The 18,215-nt window shown below is 39.2% G+C and overlaps 1 protein-coding gene and 1 pseudogene across 4 annotated transcripts in view; one reads left to right on the forward strand and one right to left on the reverse strand.

The window, feature by feature from the left end:
• Positions 1-18,215, reverse strand: part of MID1 (midline 1) — a 305,290-nt gene that overhangs the window by 43,547 nt on the left and 243,528 nt on the right. The window lies entirely within an intron of this gene.
• LOC118607921 lies at positions 1,003-1,121 on the forward strand (annotated as a pseudogene).

Here is an 18,215-nt window from a genome sequence, read left to right on the forward strand (position 1 = left end):
CAAAAGGTATAATAAAATAAGTTGAATGCTATCCTATATTTCTAAAATTCTTCTACTACAGAGAAGTTTTCCACAGTTTTGCTGTTTCACATGTCACTTTAAAAAAGTTAATGATTTGATTGGACTCCATTTCTTATATGAGCTATTAATTCAAATATGGCAGGGTTTATTGGTTACTTGCAGTGTGTGCGGGTGTTTCTAAGTCCCAGCTTTGGTGTGGAAGCTGGTGGCCCTTGGTTCTGATTTTAGCTTACATTTCTGATTGACATCTTTTGATTCAGAAATCCCTAAGGCTGATGGAAGTGCTTTGATTAGGGGCCATTTAAGGATGTAAGAAACAACCCTTAAATCTACTTTCATAGACCAACTGTTCCCTCTACCTTTGTGTCTTAAGTCTCCTTTTGATCCCTAATATAAAGATAAGAGTGGAATAGAAAGAATTAAAAATGGTGGCCAGGGGTAAGTGGTACTGTAGGGCAACCTCTGGATAACGGTGGAAATGGGGCACTTATCCTTTAGAGCCCTTGACATGGCAGGACAAAATATAGATGAAAATTGAGCCCTTTTCCCGATTCCAGGCTCCTCACTGCTACTTTTTTTCTCATTTCCATTATACTGATGAGTAAATTTCACTTCAGGCCCCCATGAGGAGAAACTCAGTTGCTTTCCCCTCACCTCTGTTTTGGCCTCACCCATGTGTACAGCACGCTTCTCCTGTATGTCTAGAGGTATGGTTTCCTTTCTCATCTGAAATCATGTCCTTTTCCGCCGTCACTGTCTTCTAGTCCTTAGTACTAACTTCGTCTCTTTGCAAAATATTCTAAATTAATTCATCTAAAGTTATAGCCCATCTCGATTCTTTCAGAATTTATTTCTTCTTTCAGGAGTTATAATCATATCTTCTTAAGGCCCTAACATCTTATCGAGGCTGTAAGTCTCTTAGCCAATGTCGTGCAAGCTCAAGCCATGGCTACTCTTATAAAAAAAAAAAAACACTTGCAAGTCTACAGCCATGCTACCCTGAACAAGCCTGATCCTGTCTGATCTCAGAGGCTAAGCAGGGTCGGGCCTGGTTAGTAATTGGATGGCAGACCATTTAGGAAGACCAGATGCTGTAGGTGTAAACAATAAATAAATAAGGGATTGTAAGCTGACAAGGTCCTTCCAATCTGTGAAGTCAACCAAGGATTGCCTCGCCTAAATAAAACAAAACAAAATAAAACAAACAAACAAACAAACAAAACACTTGCAGCCTTCACTCTGAAAGAGCTACATACAACTATTAATTCATTCATCTATCTACTCATTTATTCATTTGAATAATAGCAACTGGGTTCTCATAGTGTGTCAGACGGCATTCCAAGTGCTGGGTGTACATACAGTGGGGTCCAAGACAGACGAAGTGCTCATTATTGCAGTTTACCTATAAGGCAGAAGAGCAGGCTGGACAGCTCAATGAATCAATACAAATTTCAGATCATAAAAGTGTATAAAGGACGTTAAAGAGGGTAACATGCCCTCTTAATGCACATGGCTGAGAGTAGGGTCCTTTTTACAGGAAGTCAGACAAAAATTCCCTCACAAGTCTCGAAGGGTTAAAAACAAACCAGTTAAAAGTTATGGAAAGGGCATTTGCAGGCACTCCTGACTCTGCTTTTAACAGGCTGTGCCTCCTCACAAATTATACAGTCTCCCCTCATTATTCGCAGATTCTGTATTTGTGGGTTTGCTGACCCACTAAAATTTAAAAATTAATTTGTGGCCCCCAAATCAGTACTTATGGCCTTTTCACATCCATTTGCAGATATGCTCGGAGCATGGGAAAATTTGAGTCAGCCTATCAGCACCCAGCTGCGACGGAACAAGGACTGGCTCCGCCTTCTTGTTTCGACTGTCCTATAACCAGAGGATGGGGACAACAGGGCCGGCAGGATGGCATCTGTTAATGGGGCGGCCTCGGGCAAGTCACTCAACACTTCAGAACCTTCTTTTCTCTTTTATAAAATAAAGAAAATAGAATCTACCAGGATGACTTACTTTTAGGATTTAGGATTATAATCTATGTGAGGGGTGTGTATATGTTGTGTGTGTGTGTGTGTGTGTGTGTGTGTGTGTGTGTGTGTGTGTGGTGTGTCTCCTCTAAGGGCAATGGTTCAGTATTGGCAAGTCAATGTTCCTAGTGACTTTATAGAGCATAAGTACCATGGATAATCTAGTGTGTCCATAATTGTTCCGAGTATTTGGGGAGCAGGAAAAATAGAATGGGAAGGGAAATTACGTAAGACACAAAAACAGTCTTGCTTATAGGGACCCACTCTCTCCTATTCCCAGAGGAATTCTGCTGCTTCTCTTTGACAGACAATGACTTTCTCAACCTGTTACAGCCTAATAAAAGACAAATTAGAAAGTCGAATAATGAAGTGAGTGTAGAAGGTCAACACTCATCATGTCTTGCCCTCCCAGCCCAGAAATCTAATTTAGTACTGAGGGTCGCTCAGCCACATTAACACTCATATCAGATCGCAATAATCAGATGCTGTCCTGTGTAAGTTGCCACTGGGTGCACTGTTTATCTGTCGTTTCTAGAAATGCAGTTACATGTACTCATTCCCCAGGCTAGTTAACGATAACATAAAGGAGTTGGCTATTTTCTCCAGAGCTCTTGGTTAGTGATGCCCAGTAAAAAGCCTCACTGCTAAGTTCTCTGGTATAATGGTGTTACAGTATCTCACAGAAGGGGTGGAATGAAGCAGACAATTTATTATTTTGTCCTTGTCATATATGTACAAACATTAAAGGGATTTGATTACATACACACACTAAAAATTGGACTACATGTCTGTGAAATGTTCTTTAGCAGTCTGTAAACAGTTTCTAAGTATTTCTAAAAATTTGCTCTTTTAATTTGACTTGTATTCAACTGCAAAAGGAGATGTTCAGTGCAGAGTATAAACATCATTAGGTTTCAGATACGTGTGTCCTCAACATCTTTAGAAATATTTTATGGAACTCTTAGAAGGAAACGTCAATGGGGAAAAAAATATCTGGCTAGTTCTCACAGTGAAATTAAGCTTATTAACATGCATTTTACAAAGCCTCGTTTTCTCATTATGCAATGCTTTGTTAAAATGAGTTAGCCTTCTTTAAATTTTCAGAATAAAACCTTTTAATTCCTCTTGTAAAAAGGATACGCTGATTTGATAGATCACTTCCTATTCATACACAGATACGAACACTGAAGTGAGCTTAGGAGACAGCCCCAATGTGTTGGAGAAAGGGAATTTTGTTTCAGGGTGATGAGGAACAAGGGGCGCCGGCATTGCACAATTCCAGAGGCCACCATCCACTTTGAATTCCGTGAGGATGGAGCCCGCGCCTCAACCTGTGCGGCCCAGGAGGGCTCCCTACCACGCCGGCCGCCGTTAGTGCACTCTTGAATTCAAACCATCAAACTGCAACCCCTTTGGTTTAAGACTCTAAACTCTGCTATCCTTGAAATCACTACCAACAATGTTAGGAGTTTAAAAGACAGATGTCTACTTTACAAATTTGCCTATAATCAGCCCTCATGGTAAAACGCAAAGCTGTACCATGATTCAAACTAAAGTGACCTTGAGAAAGGTTAAAGCTCTTTTTAATCTGATGCTATGTTGATGCTATTGCTATTGTTTAAATTCAACAGCACCTTTCTCTATTAATAAGAATATGTCAGTTCCAGTCCGCATACAAATATAAAGGGGTTAGTGTCATTACATTTTAACATCATCATTATTTCATATCGTTATATATTATAATGTCTATAACAATCCCATCTCACTGAAAAACACAAACACTGGAAGACTTAATTCCAATCTGCCCAGGGCTAGAACAACTGAAACACAGCTGAGCTGCAGATAAGCCTAACATTTGGCCAGAAAGATGAGGGTACAGGGAAAACCTATATGTAAGTGGGCTCTATGCCCTGCCGTGGACTGCTGACCAGGTGCAAAGAGAAATATGAGGATCTGAGGGTACTTGGGGTTTTACTGCCAAAGGCAGCTGTGCCGAACATTCCAGACCCTGGGGCAGAAGATAGAGCTGCCAGAAGGAACAATGAAAGGGACTCTAATACTTGAGTTTGTATATAAAACTGAGCCAAGCAGAATTGAGTAAGAGCAGACTGTATTACTGTAATTCATCTAATATGTTTATATGTAATCTTCACCCTGAAACTCTCTCACCCCAAAGTCAAATATTTGCAGACCTAGCTCAAGTAGATGAGACAGAGAAGAATGGCCAAGTTCCCAGGGTCCCTGTCTTTGGAAAAGAAGCTAAAGTATAGGATGATATTTTTTAAGATTTAATATGTTAATACTGAACATTTTGGACTAAAACTTTTTAAAGCTCAAGGAAAGCTTTCCAGAAAAATAAAAAATGGAATCCCTTCATAAAGTGCTTTTGGTGAGAATAACAGTAGTGATGGTGTGGACAGGCACCACATGCAAACCGGCCTTTATCATAGTGACATGGTGGAAAATGATTTGGCCCAGAGGAGACCAAGTCTACATCCTGATTAATTATCCAGATGGGGTTTTGCTATATTTCTGCTTCAAGATCAAGAAAACCAGTTTCCATGAACCTCATGATAAATCTTCTTTTCTTGAGGTTCCTAAGATTATGAAGCTTAAATGTTGGATAAGGAAGCAAGATGCTATTAAAAATGGCAACATACTGTGCTGAGCTGGGCAATAAAAGTCTTCTTATAAATGAAACACAACTATAAAAATACGATAAAACTGTCTAACAAGAATGCTACTGCTAATGCCTAAAACTTTGAAGCCTTGTGGACCATATGGTCTCGGTTGTAACTACTTGATGCCACTGTTTTAATAAGAAAGCAGCCATTGACAATATGTCATTGAATGGGCATCACCGTGTCCCAATAAAACTTTATTTACAAAAACGGGTGACCAGTCAGATTTGGCTCTAGGGTCATAGTTTACCAACCTCTAGCATAGAGGAAAAGATCATGGACTTACTTTACAGCTAAAAAACTGCAGGTGTGAAAAATGTATTGAATTCGTGTGAAAATGTTTCCTCATATGCACACTTTCCATGAAAACATCTGTAAACTACCTGGCACATAGTCGATAAATGTTAGTTTTCTTCCTTCGAGGCATGAATAGTTGCAATTGCTGAACTCATAGAATTTCGATTTGAAAATGAAAATATACTAGCAGTATGGTTTTTACTTTCCCCATGATGTCCTGCTGACTTGTGTCACAGTTGTAATAAATGCTGCTCTTCCCAGGATGTTTTTCTCAGAGTACACTCAACGACTTCAATCTTACATTCTTGGCATTAATGCCACAGACTTTTCTTTTTGTGTTTAATGGTAACTCTGTCCAAAGCAGTTCTAAAAAGCAGCAGCAGAATGGAAGGTGTTGCTCATAATTCATTCAAAAACAATAAACTCTCCCCTTCCTTTCTCTTATTAATTACATGCTTTATAAAACAAATGTTCCCCACCCTTCCATTTGGGTTGGGCACACAGAAAAAAGTTAACCTGTCATGGGCACTTGTCTCTATCGAATCTTTTTCATAAAGTTTCTGAAAAGTGATACTTTCCTATCAAGTCATTTTCAACAAATGTATTTGGCAAAAAAATTGCCTTTAGACATTGTGATCAGAAGCTAAAAAATAACTTACAGAGGAGGATGGTTAAATGAGTACCAGGGTGGATGGGGGTGATGCGCTTCAGGGAAAGGAAGTCATTTCTAATGGAAAGAGGAAGCTTCTATCCCATGACCTTCCATTACTCATTTTCAATATCTTGCATGCCATTTCTCACTAAGTGGCATTCTTTGTAGTTGTTTGCCATGATTCCTGAATAGAGATGTACTGGAAAATTACAGAGTTGGGCTCTTACTTGGGCTTGAGTTACTCAAATACAGATGCCACCTGCTCCCTGCAAAGTAGTGAAGAATGAAGACTGGATCCCTGCTCTTTGGGATTTGTTACAGTGAGTGAAATATACTTGATTAGATCTCTGATAAGACTCTCACTTGGAAGTACAATTGGAAACTGTTAAGCTCTGTTCTCTTCCTGATGCATCCACAAGTAATATCTATGAAATCTCTTGTCTGGTTGTTGTCCCTCTAGGATACCAGCAGAAGCTGGTAGACTGATTTCTAACGATCTTTGATGTCCAGTCATTCATATTCACATTTATTCAAATACATGAATGAGAGGAGAGTTTAGGAAAATTAAACACATGAGCTATGCTCGCTCTGGGGAAAATGGGTTTGTGCTACCATTGCATTTTAGAGGAGGTCTGCGGACTCTGTTGGCAAAGCAGAGCATGAGACTCAGATGCAAGCACAGGCTGTTGCCAGGAAACACCAGCAGTGCGATGAGGAGGCGGGATGAGGAAAGGCATGAAGCCAGTGAGGTGTGCTTTAGCAAACCTGTGTGGGCGACTGGAGGTAAATCCCAATGGGTAACTTTGCGAAACAGTGCAGAACACTGTAGCCGATGGGAAGAGTGCTACTTATCTAATATCTCCCATCAGTGGCTGGTTGAAGCCTGTTCAGGGTGGATGGTCCTTAGCTCCCCTTTGTGATTAACTGGTCGGGGCAGAAAAAGCCCCCAGGCAGAGTCTCGGCCGCTAGCAGCTGGAAGCTCTCAGGCCAGTGGACGTAGGACCATGGGCATGGCGCTGACAGCTACAGACAGGAGCGCTTACGTTAGAGGGGACCACAGTCTGGACACTTCTTAAGAAGGGCTCTTGTGAGGTCAGAGGGCACTGAGGTCACATGCGGCCAGTTTGTTCTAAAGCTCCGAAGACTTGGGACTAATTGCAGGGTTGAAATGAGTTTGCATCTGAGTGTTTTCTATGCTAACCTTGGTCATTCCTGACTTCGTGGCCACAGTCTACCTACAAATGTTCATTTGTAAATGGCCGCGAATGGATCCAAATCTGAGCAAAGGCAGGCAAAGCTGCCTGAGAAAGAAAACACATGAAATCTCGTGAGTCAGACTCAATTATGTATATATTTCTTTATCTTACTGCTTTTCCATCATTTCAACTCATTGTGAAATTGTTATTGTCTTTCTGAAACAATGTCTTCATACATTTAAGCCTCAATATGTACAGTTTCTACAGCAAAACTGAATTAAAAAAAAAACTTCAGGTAGGGATTATTCCATTATCTGAAAGGTCAACTATATTTCTATATACAAACCTGACAGATGATGCCTTCTCACCTTTCTACCTGGGAAACAGAATGCTCTGTTTATGATTGTCAGGATCAGGGGATGGCAGGTACTTGGCATCCTGCCAGGTAATGGAAACACTGCTTGCTTTAATTTTATTACCAAGAACAAAGGCTTCTTATTGTTTAATAGAACCTTTAAAGGCTGGCCTCATGGGCATAGTTCTAATTTTTTTGAGACCACAAACAAGAGGAATTCTTTAAGGCCATTTCATGAAAAACAGAAGGAAAATACTTTCTTCTGCAAAAATTAAAGCAAGCCTTTGTTTAAGCAGCCGGAGCCTGACTCCAGGTTAGCATGGGCATGTGTTCTCTTTCTATGGGCATTAGTTGGCATCGTTGACCCAGACACCCCTTCCTTCGTTACGATTAGCTTAAGGCTCTGTCAGAGATAGGAAAGAAACCACCTTTCTTTAGGACATCGCCCCTTTGGCATCATTATTTTCAGATAACATGCTAAAAGAAGTAACATTTTGCACCAAAAAGAAACGAGCCAACACTCTCCTCTTACAAACCCTATTTATAAAACTGGGAACTACACAAATTTTAATTTGGTGCTTATTATGATTCTGCCAGCAAACTAAACTTTCTATGCGGTCCCTGCTTCTTAGTGTCGAGTTTTACTTCTTTTTCCATTAAAGCATAGGTGGCTAAAGCTACTGGTTTCCAGATACCTTTGCAATAGTCTCAGTAGCTAAGGAATGAAAGGGAAAGGAAATGAGGATGCTCTTATTTCCCCACAAATAGGCAGGATGTTACCAGGGACAATACATGGAGGAATCCTACGGACGTGTTGAGTGCCCACGATGCGCAAAGCACCAAGCTAGGACCTGTGTTAGAAACAGAACTTGGTCCCCTGGAGAGAATGATTTCACTAGAGAACAATGAGCAAACATGCCAAGTGCACACATAATTAACTGCTAAATCATGGACTACAGAAGTTCTAGAGCTGTGTGGTACAATATGGCAGCCACCAGCCAGCCACCTGCGGTTTAAAAAAATGTTTTTTTTTTTATTAAAGTACAGTTGGCGTACAATATTATATTAGTTTCAGGTGTACAACATCGTGATTTGACATTTATGTACCTTATGATGTGATCACCACACTAAGTCTAACAACCATCTGTCACTAGGTATAATATTACAATATTATTGACTATATCCTTTGTGCTGTATATTACATCTCTGGACACACACACACACAGACACACACACACACATACACTCACATACATACACACACAATGGAATATTACTCAGCAATAAAAAAGAATGAAATCTTGCCATTTGCAACAACATGGTTGGACCTCGAGAGTATTATGCTAAATGAAATAAGACAGAGAAAGACAACTACTGTATGATTTCATTTACATGTGGAATCAAAAAAACCCAATGCAAACAAATAAAAGAAAAACAGACTCCTAGAAAAAGAGGACAAACCGATGGTTACCATGGGTGGGGTAGGGAAATAGGTGAAAATGGTGAAGGGCAATAAGAGGTACAGATTTCCAGTTATAAAATAAATAAGCCACTTGTAGTTTCTGGGCCCTTGAAATGTGGCTAGTCTGAACTGAGATGTACTGTGAGTATGAAATGCACACATTAGTCATTTTTGCATTGATTATATGTTGAAATGATGATGTTTTGAATGTACTGGGTCAAAAAAAATGTAGTAGTAGAATTAACTTTACCTATTTGTTTTTACGTTTTCAAAATGTGGTTACTTGGAAAATTTAATTTAGATACGTGGTTTCCATTATATTTCGATTGCACAGTGTGGTTCCAGAGGGTTTCAGAAATGGGACAATCGGTACATGTGAGTAGCTGGGGAAGGTTTGCTGCCGATTCTGGAAGTGGGACTGGTCTTTGGAGATCAAAGAATACAAGAGAGGAGTTAGGAAACACAGGGATGAGGGAGATGGGACAGGTAACCGGAGCAGAGGGGGAAACGGCATGTCTGTAAGACAGCAGGGAGCTACGACAATACGCAGGGGACAGTGGCCGTGTACCTCGAATTGGTTATCTGTGAATGGAGAGAGAAATCTCAGAGCCAGTTATATCTTATCGCCTCTTGTGAAAAGCCCTATTGGGGTCAATTGCAGACTGCCGGCCATGGCTGATCTCACGTAGTTCCCAGGTAAGGCAAAAAAGTGAACTGGTTTGGGAGACTTAACTTTGGAGAAGAGGTAGTCTTTCCTTGATCTCACCCTTCTTTTAATTGACTCCCTTTGTGTCTTTGACTTAGTGGGCCTGCACCATCTCCCATGGAAGCTATCCATGCTTACTTGCTTTCCTAGGGTTTTCTTCAGAAATCACGGTAGCTTGCGGTGAAAGTTACAAGGGCAGTGGGAGGGGAGATGGGAAGGAAGTTGGGGAGCACTGTTACTCTACACGACGGGCTTTGCCAAAAGGATACTGAAAAGCGAATCTAACCTGGCCTAAAAGAAGAATAGAAAAAAACGCAGAATTCAAATGTCTGTCCGTTGCTGATTTTGATTTTGAGGTTGTGGTGTGTGTGTGTGTGTGTGTGTGTGTGTGTGTGTGTGTGTGTGTGTGTGTGTGTATGTGTGTGTGTGTGTGTGTGAGAGAGAGAGAGAGAGAGAGAGAGAGAGAGAGAGAGAGAGAGAGAGAGAGAGAGAGAGAGGGTCTGATATTGAAAATGTCACCTTCTAAGACATTTTTCGACCTAGGTTGATTAGCCATCCTACATACGTGGAAGCATTTAAAAGTGTTTCCCCCAATGATCAAAGTAGCTATTTGGTCACTTTTCTTTTACAAACCAAAAGGGATGGAAAGGGTATCCCAGAGAGTCAAAAGGAAAAAGATAGGTTTATAATGATGGGAAAGACCTACCGTGACCTCCCGGGAGGGCTCGGCAACGACCCAGTACACAGATCTCATCCTTCACTTCCCTCTGTCAACCCCATCCTCTTAGCCCTCATCCAGTGACACCACTTGATGCTGGGCGGAGCTCCCTGTGTGCATCACCCATCTGATACTGCCTCCGGGGATTTATGGCTACTGAGATATGCCATCTCAGAGACTATCCTTGCGTACAGGCTGCTCAAGCAGGGTCCTCTGTCCTTCAGGATGAGAATTTATCAGACATGCTGATCTATGCAAAGGTGCTAGTGACAGAGGTAGGACAGAAGGAGGCAGTTAGTCTGCCTGGGAGAGTCTTATTTTCTCATGAGTAGCCATGTGCTGTGTGCTAAATGCGGGAGATACTAGGAAAGAAAGATACTGTCCGGCTTCTCAAGGAGTCCAACCAACCGGGAGAGGGAACATACATGCACTTAAAGATCATGAGGATTTTTGCCCAGGGACTGTTACCTATATATCAACAAATCACTATTAATCTTCCTTAAGCTTTAATTTCAAATTAGGAATCTCATTCTTCTATTCACAAATCCAAGAAATTTTATAAAACCATGAATAATCACTCTCAGGGGTCCTTGAAACAATATTTGATTAACTCAAGTTAAACAGAGTCAACTCCATTAAACAACCAATTTCATCTATAAATTAGTTGATTAAGTTCCTGCACAGATTTTTTTTTAGGTAAAATTTACATAGAGCGAAATGCATAAACCTTAAGGGACAATTCAATGGATTTTGATAACTCACATAACCAACAGCTTAACCAAGATATCAAATATTTCTATCAACCCAAAAAGTACCTGCGAGTCCCTCTTCCAGTCAATTCTCACCCCCCTGGGTAATCGTTATTCAGATTTTCATCACCAAATTCCTGTAACATTCTAAATTGCATTTATAAATGTAACATATTCAACTGACTTTGTAAGTACTTTAAATGCCTTATGGGGTAAAAATAAAACCCTAACAATGTAAATCTTCTCAAGTTCTTAAGTAGATCTTAGAAATCTAATAAATTAAACTTAGAAATGTAGTGAAACTCAAGTTTTCTTGAACATTGCAATTTTGGTTTGAAACAAACTATTTTATGCTTACAACTTAAAATCACAAGTCTAATAAATTACATGTTTCAGATTGAAATCCCAAAGCTAACCTGTCAAATTTCTGTAATGTCATATTGTTTTAAATGCTACGAATCCTTAAAATACAAACATGTTTTAGTCCTAAATTGTAACACAAAATATTGATTGTATAGACATTATTTGGGTCTTCATCTTTATACAAAATTCTCAAACTTCTTGGGAAGGAGGAAAAAAAGAACTTTTGCAAAAGGAAGTAAACTGGTCATTTCAAAGAAGTTGTGGTTACCAGGTCAAGGATTAATGACCAAAGATTTGAGATTAATTCACGAGACCTGAAGGCTCACTGGTTCTACTGGTACTACTGAGGTATTCTCATCAGACCCCTGTTATGGTGGGTTGGACAGGGTTTCCAATTCTCTAAGACATGAAATTATTTCTTACCATGAGAATTTCCCTAGGAATCTAACTTTTTAATCATCTCTTTCAAATATATCACCTAGTTTGGGTATGTGACATTCAATTATCAATCCAGTTGCCTTACTACTTGATTGGATTTAATCCATTTCTTTACTTGCTGATTCTTGTTACATCTGGTTTCAAGTCATACTCCTATGGTCATTGAATGTCATTTACCTCAACAGGTGATGATAGGAAGTGATGATAGGAACTTGGTCGTTGTTTTTTGTGTACATTTACATAAGTCATACCACTTTTGCTTTCCCTGCACAGAGAATCAGGCTACTATGATGATAGTTTTCATCACCTCATATATATGAGCTTGATGTTGTATCTACTGAAAATACTTTTAAAAGCATAGTAAAAGCTTTATCATCAATTCCTAGGCTGGGAAGTTAACTCGGTGGTTGTAAAAATCTTTATTTGTGCTGCTCCTCGCTGAAAGCCCTTTACATTCAGTGGTAGCCTCGGGCTTTTTCAATAGCTGAATTTAAAATTTCATCTTTCTGTTTCAAACAAAAATAACCAGTGCTACAATTGTGCTCTTGTTAACGAACATTTTATATGCATGACTCAATTATTTTGCTGGGGAATTTCAAAATTAGAACAAAGCTCTTCAGTTTTCCCTACGACATTCAACAATTAAAAATAGAAGTCAATCAAATGAAGGTAAAGGATGATATGTCCCATTTCTCTCACAATCTGTAAGAAAGATAATTTTTCATCTTGATTACCATGAAAAGCAAGTTCATATTCACCTATTGAGAAAAATAATTTAAACTAGATATTAAGAACCAGAAACAAAAGAAGTTGGTTCAGTAGCAAAATGACGAATGGTGGGATCATGTTCGTCTGTGAATGGCACGCATAGGAGCAATAATGGGACCCAATCTTCTACGTGACAGTCACCTTCTCACCTGGGGTCATTCCTCTTGCACCTCTGACTGTCTCACCAGAATCTAGCCAACTGCCACCATTTCATGTGAAAACTGAGTTAGAACTACGAGGGTCATTTGTTAAACTTGTCACAACCCATTCTTACTGTTTTTTGTTATCGTTCTGGAAACGTGTCTGCTGCTCTAGTCAAACATCTAAATATTTCAAAACAAGGAGGTTGTGTGTGGAATAGTGTAAGGGAGATGTGATCAAGAATTCCTGTATTATGGGGAGAAACCACATTAAGATACATCAATAAAACCATGTCTTCTCTTTTCATTCCTACAGCTCATCCACTGGGCTCCCAATTAAGGCCAATTATTTCACATCTAAGTATTAGCTTTGGAAATCTGCATTACTAAATTCAAATATGTCAGAGGACTCTCTTCAGAGACATGTAGATGTAATCATACTCCAATCTGAGCCACCTGGTAGAATTCTGAATATGACGAAACAGTTCATTACATCCGAACTGGACAGATTAGCAAATAATGAAACGTTTGTATCCCGTTTAAAAAGTGTTGCAAAGTTGAAACTTGAAAGTGTTATTCTGAAAGTAATACTAAATTAGCTAAGCCTTATATTCATTCATTCATAAGATTAATCTCTTATTCTAAATACTAGAACACTTTTTACTCATGTCTTCTTGTTATTCCTCATGAATATATCTAAGAAGGTAACAGGAATGTCTAAGGGGAGACATTCCAGTATGTGTTACAGACAACTTAAATAAACAGTTAAATTTAATTTCCACTGAGAAAAGCTATATTTGTTTGAGTTGTCAGTTTTAGCAAACTTGGAGTAAACTGGATACATAGCCATTATTCGCATGCAGGAGTCAAAACATGAATCTTCTCCAGAGAAGACGAATTTCTGAATTTCTGTGCAGCCCAAGAGTTCTTCTTCTCCTTTGCCCTGAGAAACCCAAGATTTGAACTTGGGAGATCGGCTTTTACCACAGTGGTTCATCATAATCCAGTTTCTGAATGCCAGCAGATTTGCACTGTCGCATTATTATCATTCTAGAGCCATTTACACATAAAGCCACGAATGACTGTGGGTTACCTGAGTTTAATGAGGCCCAGAACCATACTCTAATTATACCTTGAGAGCATTCTTAAAAAGGCTCAAATGGAGTAGGAATCTTATCTCTAAGTGACAATGGATTACAACTATGGACAGTCAGGTTGGCCCCTAACAGGATACACATCATCCAAGATCAGACATCTGTCCAGAAGACACAAACAGCACTGGTGTCTGGGTGCTAATTAATCTTCATCCAGTGGTTCTAGATGAAGCAATTGCCAAGGTCTCTATAGAGAGAGACAATGCTTTGACATAAAACTGCGCAACAAAATTAACTTAAACGTAAAAGTTCATCTTCCTTTTTAACCCAGCAATTTTTTTCTTATTTCAAAGTTTACAACTGAATGCTTTTAGGGCTCAGTGAATGACTAAAAAAGTCTTTTAGAGACCCCATCTGTTTTCTTGAATCAATTTTTGCCATTTCTTACAAGCTGCACAATACATCATCCTCTTCTCTCTCAACGTCTGAGCGAAAAGTGAATTAAATGGCACTTAATTTATCTACAAGAAGTTCGTCACTTCACAAATCACCTAACACGAGAAAAACTTAGGAAAAAAGCCGGTAAGAGAGCAAACTTTCCAGGCAGCATTATTCACAGTGGCCAGGACATGGAAGCAACCGAAGTGTCCTACAGTAGATGATTGGCTAAAGAAGCTGTGGTACATATATACAATGGACTATTACTCAGCCATAAGGAGAGGAAATATTGGCATTTGTGACAACATGGATGGACCTTGAAATAATCATACTAAGTGAAATAAGCCAGACAGAAAAGGTTGAAAATCATATATTACATATGTGGGATATAAACCTAAAAGCAACAAATGAACGGGACAGAGACTCATGGACAGGGACAATGAGCTAGTGGTTACCAGAGGAGGGGGGGGGGAGGGGAAAATCAAAAGCTAAGATGTTTAAAAAAATTACGTATATATAGTATGAAAAAAATAATAAACCGGCATTAAAAAAAAGCGTGACGACAATGGCAAAAGGAATTTTTTAAAAAATTATGTTTGCAAACAAGGCAAAATAAGCCAAAAGGGCCAATGTCAGGACTTTCACGGGATGCTGGCTTAGAGGACGCCCTTCTAGGATGAGCTTGGGCAAGGACCGTGAGGTCAGCTGAGCTCTTGTCTTCCCCAGACTGCTATTGTAATTTGTCACCCTTTTGCAGTTTTTCTTTACCATCTCACTATGCATTGAGTCATTGGTCACTGGTAATTCCATGATGAACATCTATTGTGTGTACAGGCGTTATAATCCCTGTGAAAGAACTCGATTCTCAGAATATGTGAAGAATTTGACTCCCATCAGGGATCCTAAGTATTTGCTTAACTAAGAAACTAGATCCTCTGATTTTTTTTTTAAAAGAAATGGAGGATAAGATGATGAAGAGGAATAGTCCATATTTATTCTAGAAGTGTTAAGCTCTGCGGTTGACCCAAACTTTGACCACTTCTCGTAGGCTTGTCCTACAGCCCATATATAACTGACTCCAAACCCACTGGGTTTTACAATCCCAGCCACCAGATTACACAAACGTTTCTTGGGAGTGTTGCTGATATTACTTTCAATGCCTCTAACCTCCTGAGTCCTAAAGTGCCTTGGCCTTCACACCCTCCATACTCTAGTTTTAAAAAAATTTGGTACTTGCTATCAAAAAGACATTTCATTTGCTTACTCCCATTTTACAAACAAGTTATGAAAACAATGGGGATGGGGGGAGACCTTCAAACCCTTTTCACTCTAAAGAAAAGCAGAAGTGAATCCCAGGAAGGAGGTGTGGACTTATAAGGATGTGGCATTTCCTCAGGATTCCGTGGGAACTCATTGATTTCATTTACAACAATTGAGAGCTGCCGCTGTGCTTCGTTTTTTTAAGCTTTGGCTGGCATGGGGATTATTTTCCCCAGGAATGCTCAGACCCGAATACAAGGGCACCTTCAGGAAGAGGAAGAAATATGGTCTAGTATGTGAACCAGGAAATTCTACTGCACTGATTTAAAAGACTATCATGCTGGTGCCTAGCAAATTCTACTACCTTTGGGGGGTTTACTAGAGCTGTGACATTTTCCCTTGGACACGAGATCATTTTGCACTAAGATATCCATATTATTTTCCCAATAACCAAAAATATCATTTCCTGAAAAAAAGTAGGAATGCTGATTGCAACTGAAAATTACACAGGGCTTTGTGTTCCTCAAACCCTCACTAAAACCTTCAAGACCAAATAAAGTTTGAACTCAGATACAATATTAAAGTCCATCCTGAGCTCATCTCTCCAAAGCCACTTTCCACTCATCCCCGCTCACACACCTTCTGTTGCTACGGAATGAACTCCTTGCTTTGTGTAGGTTCATTCTTCATTTTTCCATCTCCACGCCTTGGTCTGCCCTGCAAGCTGTGCCCTTCGCATCCCCCCATACGCCCAAATGGTACCGACCCTTGAAGGCAGTCTCAGATTGTGCACTATCTCCCCTCGACCCCTGTCCCCAGCTGGAAGAAATTCCTCACTTCCCTGAAAGTCCCAAATATTTAATCCACACCTTTCTTATGGCAGTTAGTTTTCTATTTTGTATGTATCTAGTCGCTCTTTTGTCTTCGTCAAGATAGTAAGCTCCCTGTGGGCAGGGTCCTTGGCACCCAGCGCAGAGCCACACACACAGTGGATGCTCCATATACACGAATGGAATGAACAAATGAGCATGACACGTTAACAAATCAATGCAACTGACCAAAGGCAAAAATTTACATCCTTATGCAGAAATAGTCATTTAGTACACACAGCTCATAGATGAACAGTGTCGAGAAATAAGGCAAAAACAAGGCTGTGAGCACTTTTGGTATCATACTAGAACATATTCCATCAAGTCAGCCTAAGCAAGAGTCATCTGACTCTCTCTAGGATGGGATATAACAGAGATTGACTTTCTAGTTGTTACTGATTAGGGCTTAGTCTCTGCAAAGTTAAATGTTAACCTAGAGAAAACTGAGAAGAGGCCACTTATTTTGTCCAAATGTTATGATTTTATTGCTCTTCAGGTCACTAACCATTTTTACATCTAATTTTGCTCTCTTATCCTAGCATTCTTTGCCCTCTACTAACTCCCTTTCCCCAAAGTTTGTATGTATCAGGTTCTGGTGTCTTCCTTTAAGCCAGCTTTATCATCTTGCTGGTTCCTTCATCAACGAGTAAATAAATCTTCAATGTAGGCTCATTCGATTATTATATGAGAATTGGATGCCGAATTTTTTGAAAATTATCCTTTGAGGATATTAATAATTATAATTAAGGGAACACATGTAAAAATAGGTACTGCTAGTAGCATTATCATTTCTCTGCTTGTAATTTTCTTTAATTTTTATCTAGAATAAATTTCCCAAGTATCGGAATTTACTCACCCATAAACATCTTTCCATTCCACAGGATATATACAAAGACGACAGTGAAAGGAATGAATATTCCTTACTCCTTGTCTAAAATAACTTAATTTTAGTTGGCATATAATTTTATATCGGATATATTAATTTCAGGTATACAATATAGTGATTCGACATTTTTATACCTTACAATGTGGTCATCCCACTAATTCTAGTAACCATCTGTCACCATGCAAACTTATCCTAATGGCAGGTATGTGCCTATTTGCAAGTCTGTAATAGCTTTATTTTAAAAGCCTATATCTCTAGTAAATATCTAATCTTTTGAAATGAAATGAAATCTGCTTATAAATTTCTTGAATAACACACCTATTTATTGCCGGAAATTTCTGAACATTTTAGAATGTAATTTTACACGTTCAGATGACTAGAATTTGTAAATTCAAGCAATATTAATATTGCATTAAGAACAAGACAGTTGTTCTGAAGTCATTACAGGCCATAATAGAAACCAGACACTAATGCTCTAAGAAGTAACTAGCTAAAATTGAATGAAATAATCACCCAATCCATAAAGCATTTGTAAGATTTCCCCATAAAACACAGGTATTTTTTTTAACTGAAGAGAAATAATTCTTTCTTATTGTCCTAAACATCAAATGCCATCACATCATAAAAATAAAATATAGCCCCTGGAACAAAATGGACATTTTGTTCATCCATTTATTCCTGTAATACGTATTCGCTTAACCCTACAATAATGAAAACATTATGCTTGTTCACTCTTATTTACAATGTTGTTCAATCAACAAGGCTCAGCATGTTCTCCGGAGAGACAGTGCCAAACGCGAATCCACTCAAAGCAGGGGGTTGGAATGATCTGGGTTCTGCAATGTGCCCTTGCTGTCACTGCTGCCTGTACACTCTTTGATCCCAACATGTCGCAACTGTGGTCAATTTCATGGAAACATATCTAGATACATTTCATATACACCTGTAGTGAGTTGAATCGTGTTCCCCAAATAGATACATCCCAGGCCTCATCCCTGGTACCTGTGAATGTGACCATATTTGGAAACCAGGTCTTTGTAGCTGTAATCAAGTTAAAGTGAGTTCATACTGGCCCCTAATCCAATGACTCTT

The sequence above is a fragment of the Rousettus aegyptiacus genome, unplaced genomic scaffold (genome assembly GCF_014176215.1).
Source record: "Rousettus aegyptiacus isolate mRouAeg1 unplaced genomic scaffold, mRouAeg1.p scaffold_m13_p_9, whole genome shotgun sequence".
Taxonomy (NCBI): domain Eukaryota; kingdom Metazoa; phylum Chordata; class Mammalia; order Chiroptera; family Pteropodidae; genus Rousettus; species Rousettus aegyptiacus.